A 5,948-nucleotide genomic window follows, 5' to 3' on the forward strand; every position below is an offset into this window, starting at 1 on the left:
AGAAATGTTTTATTTTTACTTAAGATTTATTTTATATATGTATGTATATATAAGGGTGAAACCCACTTTGAGGGGAAAGTGCAAATATTGGACTCTGGCCCCTAAGCATGTGGTTAAACTCCATTGACTTCAAGTGCTTTGATGAATAAGGATGGGATTACTCATAAATTTGAAATTAAGGGTGAGTTTGAGTGCCTTGCAAAATCTGCACTTCCGGTAGTGCAGAACTACAGATGAGTTGAAAAGCTGAAATTCACCCCTGAAACTGGGTCCAAGATGTGGCAATACAGTTTCACAGCCACGATCACAGTCTATGTATTGGAGTAATGGCTGCAGTCCCCCTAGTGCATGGAAGTTGGGGGTGAATGGGGCAGTGGGAATACAATCTGCCTAAACCCAGATCCCATGGCATTGCCTCTGGCCAACCCGTATCACAGCCCTGAGCCTCCCATGGAGGGCAATCACGCAGATCCTTTCCGCTGGAATACAGGGGATACACAGGCAAATTGCACGGCCTATGCCCTTCTGCAAAGCATCAGTCTGGGTTAAGTATTAGAGGGGGGAGGGATAGCTCAGTGGTTTGAGCATTGGCCTGCTAAACCCTTGAACTAAAGAGTTCAATCCTTGAGGGGGCCATTTAGGGATCTGGGGCAAAAATTGGGAATGGGTCCTGCTTTGAGCAGGGGGTTGGACTAGACGACCCTCCTGAGGTCCCTTCCAACCCTGATATTCTATGATAGTGTCTGCAGTTCCTCCCAAAATGATCATCAAATGCAGACACATTCTGTAATCAAATTATAATGCGGGATATACTGCAGGACCAAATCGTGCTTACCTTACTCATACCAATAATTCCACTGGTTTAAATAGATTTACTCATGTGAGTAAAGCGAGCTGGGCTTGGCATGCTATGAAATCTGTAACGATAGTGTTACATTGTCAACAAATAATACTGTATCAAGTTTTTCTACTGAATACCTTAAACCGTAAATAGGATTAAAACAGTTCGTGTGCACCTTTAACAAATTACTGGAAATAAATCAATATCTCCAAATGGTAACACAATAGCATCAGTGCTACGTTTCCATTACATATGTAAAAGTTTATAACTACTAGACATTAAGTTTCTTATATTTCTAGAGAGATTTGTGCCAAGAGAGAAAGATTGGAGCTAAGATTAAGAGGTAATGACATGACAGGCTATATTGAGACAAAATCACTTCTCTAGTTAGCAGAGTAATTTCAGCAATACGTCTTCTGTAATTTTTTTAATCACTTAGTGATTACTTGTGTGGTGCTATTTGATTCATTGGCCATCAGTACCTGATTAAGATTCTATGCTTAGGCCATCATTACTTTGCAACAGGCCACCCATATGGTGCTAGTGTTGAGCCAGTGCAAATCCCTCAGCTTAGCACTGTATATTCTGTTAAAGAAGACTATGTGAAAATGCTGACATTAGCATATGTTCTGCTCTGTGTTCTGCTGACCTTTATCCATGGCATTACACTAACACTGGATCTTTGGAGTTGGTCCATTAAGAAATTGGGTTGGAATTGTAAAATTAGCCATCTGTCTATTAAAAACTTTACCACACAGCTAGCAACCACAAGTACTCCAGCTAGCAACCTGAATCATATGAGCACAGTGATACAATGAAATACAGTCAGATACAGGATTTATTTATTTATTTTTGTATAGTTCCATCTGTCGGAATCATGAGTGGACTGTTTATTCTTGAAAATCTTCAGTTTGCTGTTATTTCAGACACTGATTTGATGGTACATATATAACTGAGAATGCAGCTCTTCAAAATTTACCAGCTATTGACCTCCCTCCCAATTCATATTAAACCTGTTTAAGGAGTCTCTTCATCATTAATATCTTTTCTACCTTCCACTGATTTATAAACCTTAATTCTTGACATCCCTCCCACAGACTGGATTCCTTATTTCTAGTGGCATGGCTTTGGTGATCTTGACTATACAAATACTATAGATAACGTATAATAACATAAAACATGGGTGTACTAGTGATAATTAGTTGTTCATGATCTGCAATTTCTGAATGCTTGAGCATTCTGCATTTTCTAGTGCAGGGTCTCTATTAAAAACAGGAACTACGGTTACTTGGGCTGTAAAGAGCCTAATGGAGCATTTTTAAAAATAATTCATTAACTAATTAACAAAATAGTGTGTGTTTGTTTACAGTACATAAAATGTTTCCATCATGAAACAGCCACTAACACTCAGCAGCTTGCTCACCGCACTGACAGCAGAACATCTGCAGTTTAATTTAATGCATTCACTAAATGAAGTGGGTAAATAGAGGGATGTTAAACATCCCTGCCTCTGATTTTTAGGGATGTTAAATATTCCTGTCTACTTCCCTGCCTCTGATTTTTTTTACTTCTCTCCCTAAGTCAAAAGCACCAAACAATGACTTCTCTTTCTCCCATTTGCCTTGCTAGTTAGGATTTGGAACTCCCCAGCATGTTTCAGCAGCTATTTTATTTATTTGAAATCATGATGAATTTACTTAAATTTCATCTTCAATTCCTGCTTTATCCTACCATCATTTTTTTTTTTAAAATAGACTATGTTACTGGCAGGAAATGTTTAATTAATGTTTCTAAAAGAAATCACCATGGTATCTGGACACCAGTTACCTAAAGTTAAGGAATTCTGTCAAGAGTGAGGATTAGGATTCCCTGAGTGACATCCTGGCAAAGCCCCATTTTGACTTCAGTAGGACCAAGATTTCACCTTCTCTTTGGTCACCCACACCCAAGTTTTTCACTAATATTTTTGTCTCATGCAGTGCCGTCTATATTAGAATCTCCATACACATCAATGAACTACCCGTGTTTGCCACAGAAATACTATTATGCCTATTCCCTAAATGAGGGACCTGAGGCACAGAGAAGTGAAGTAACTTACCCAATGTCATATAGGAAGTCTGCGGTGTTGGGTTAGTATCCAGTTCTCTTGCTGTTCAGTCTTGTGCCTTGACTAGGAGACGATCCTTATTCCTCCCCAGCCTTTAAGCTATTTTTTTAGAAAGGTTAAAATTCTGTGCACTGCCTGCTGAATCACTTCTGCTAGTTTAGAAGACTCACCATAATGCGTGTATCTGGTATTTGACCTTAAATGTGACAAGATATGAGCTCAGCCTCCTCGCCAGTTGTAGTGAGTTTCATATCCATGAGTTCTAAAGATAAAGGTCAGGCACTTCAATGTACCTGGTAATGGATAGGTAGCCATTACAGAGAACTTATTTGATGTACTCATGTTGGGCAGTGTAATTTAACTGGTAGGCCACTGTATGTTGAACCAGCTGTAATTTCTGGGTGGACATCATGATCTATCCATGGGAAACGTTTTTGTAATACTACAGCTGTATTGTGACCAAACCATGGAGCAGATCCACATCTGAATGGTGAGGCACAGCTCTTAGCTCACCAAACAGAGAGAGAGTATTTCGGACTATCCCTGCTGTGCACCTCCTTTAACAATTCAAGGGCAGATGATCTCTATTAAGGGCAAGGCCACAGGTTCAATAAGTTCCTTGTGTTTCTTGCCTCTGTTGTCAGCCTCACCTCTAACGTTTGTGGATCTTACAAGCTAGGAAAAGGAAAAAAGTAGTTAAATCTGATCATAAGCATGTGTAGATATAATCTCTGTTGATGTTTCTATTATATAAAGATTCACTTTTGAAACAGTGAAATGTTAAATGTTCATTATTGGGGCTAAGGCATCTATATAATAAACAACAAAGATTCATATTAAAATAAACTCAGGACAACGTTTTTTAAAATTACCTTGCTGAAGAGGCATATGGAGTGTCAGGGGGAGAAGAAGATATGGCAGACATCTTTTTTGCCAGAGGATGTTGTGAAGGCCAAGAGTATAACAGGGTTCAAAAAAGAACTAGATAGGTTCATGGAGATTAGGTCCATCAGTGGCTATTAGGCGGGATGGGCAGGGATGCAAAGCCATGCTCTGAAGTGTCCCTCGCCTCTGCTTGCCAGAAGCTGGACATGTGTGACAGGAGATTGATCACTTGATGATTACCTGTTCTGTTCATTCCCTCTGAAGCACCTGGCATTTTGGCCACTGTTGGAAGACAGGCTACTGGGCTAGATGGACCATTGGTCTGACCCAGTATGGCCATTCTTATGTTCTTATGTTAGAGTGCTACTGCTGTCCCCAATAGCTTTGCTAAGCAAATATCAGCAATAGCTGGAGTTTCGTACCCATGGTCTGAAACTAGGATGGATGTCTATAAATAATAACTTGACAGATGATACCAAGGGACCTTGTGTAGCTGATGTGAAATAATATGAGGTTTTGATACCGGAAGGATTGAAAATATTTTATGAATACTAAAGTCTGATTCCCCAGTAGTAGAAGAGTGGATTAGAATATGACCATGTATTTCTCTTAAGAACAATTCAGTACAAAAAGTGCAGGCCCGTTTAAGATCTTAAAAGACTTTGTGGAACACTCTTCTTGATCCTAGTATGTTCATAAGTGAGCTTGAGATGATTATAGAGTTTAAATGTGGCAATATAAGGTGAAAGTAAAGAAAATAAACATTACCATAATTGGCAGCGTATTATTGAGGATGGGCAAAATTACTGAGAGAGAGTTTGATTACTTGTTTATTCAGACTAAGGTCTTATTGAAGTCATTGAGTAAGGACTTCAGGACTGGCCAATAGAGTATGCATCCTTACAGATACATATTTTGCACCTGTGAGTACAGGAGAGCCAGTGTATTGTAGGGCCAGTGTAGACTTACCTCTGGGGGAGGCATGCAATTATACTGCCATTGCCATTCCTTGAAGGTTCCACTATGAGAGAAACTTTAAACTTCAGTCATAAAAGCCACACAGGTGTCAGCTTCCTGGGAGAGAGACACTGACTCAGCAACCATTCATAGGTAGCTCCTTCCCAAAGGTGTGGCTTAAGGCTCCTCCCCTTTTCACTCCCTGGTGTTTGCTATCATGGTGACTTCTCCCCTCTCTTCACATGGGTTGAGTCTTCTCTGGCACCTAGTGCCTCTACCAATTGTTGACTCCTCACTGTGCCATATACACAAGGATGCTGTCCCTTGAACAAAAATCAGTATTGCTAGTAGCTGGCAAACAATATAAAGCCCAGTACACAAGGGACAATAAAATAAATTAAACAAACAACAGCAAAGGTTGAGTCACCAATAGTAACAGTAAAGCAAGTAGGGGAGCAGAGAAATAGGATCTGGGAAAGGAAAGGGTTATGGTGAACTAATAAGTAATAAACATTTTAAAAATATAAACCATTTCCCTGCCTCCAAACACTAACTCCTCTTCAGAATCCAGTTCCCTCTTTGGCACCTTCCCAAGGTAGACTGAGGTTGACTGTCCAGAAACAAAGTATTGCAGCACTGACTTCAAACAAAAGTCCCCTGACTTTATCTTCACCCCTGAATTGGCCAGAGTCCTTTCCTGACTTCAGTCAGGTTCCCTGGTCTGGAATTCTCCTGGGATCTCAGCTGGGTCTTGGTAGCCAGGGTCTGGTCAGATCTCTCTCTGCTAGATGCTGTTTGCTGCAGTACTGGAACTATCTGAACCATAGATCTCACAGCAGCGCAAGAACTCTCTTAGGAGGGAGTGTCAGTTTAACAGAGACTTCCTCAGTTGTGCTGTTTCTCTCTCAGCTTCCAATCTTAAAATTCAAATCTAAACTCTCTCCTTAGGGCTGCAGAGTCAGAATGCCCTCTCGCTGGAGGTTGTGCTGCTCTGGCTTGTCACTGGTCCAGTGGACCACTTGTCCATATCACCGTATGCAGAATCCTCTCTATTGGCCCCAGCAAGGGCTTCTAGTTCCTTCTGTCTCCACTCCAACCCCAAATATGCTGGCAAATGGTGTCAGAGCACTCTGGTAGCCATTTTAGTTGTATTCCTTT

Source organism: Dermochelys coriacea, chromosome 12, assembly GCF_009764565.3.
Source record: "Dermochelys coriacea isolate rDerCor1 chromosome 12, rDerCor1.pri.v4, whole genome shotgun sequence".
Classification (NCBI taxonomy): Eukaryota; Metazoa; Chordata; order Testudines; family Dermochelyidae; genus Dermochelys; species Dermochelys coriacea.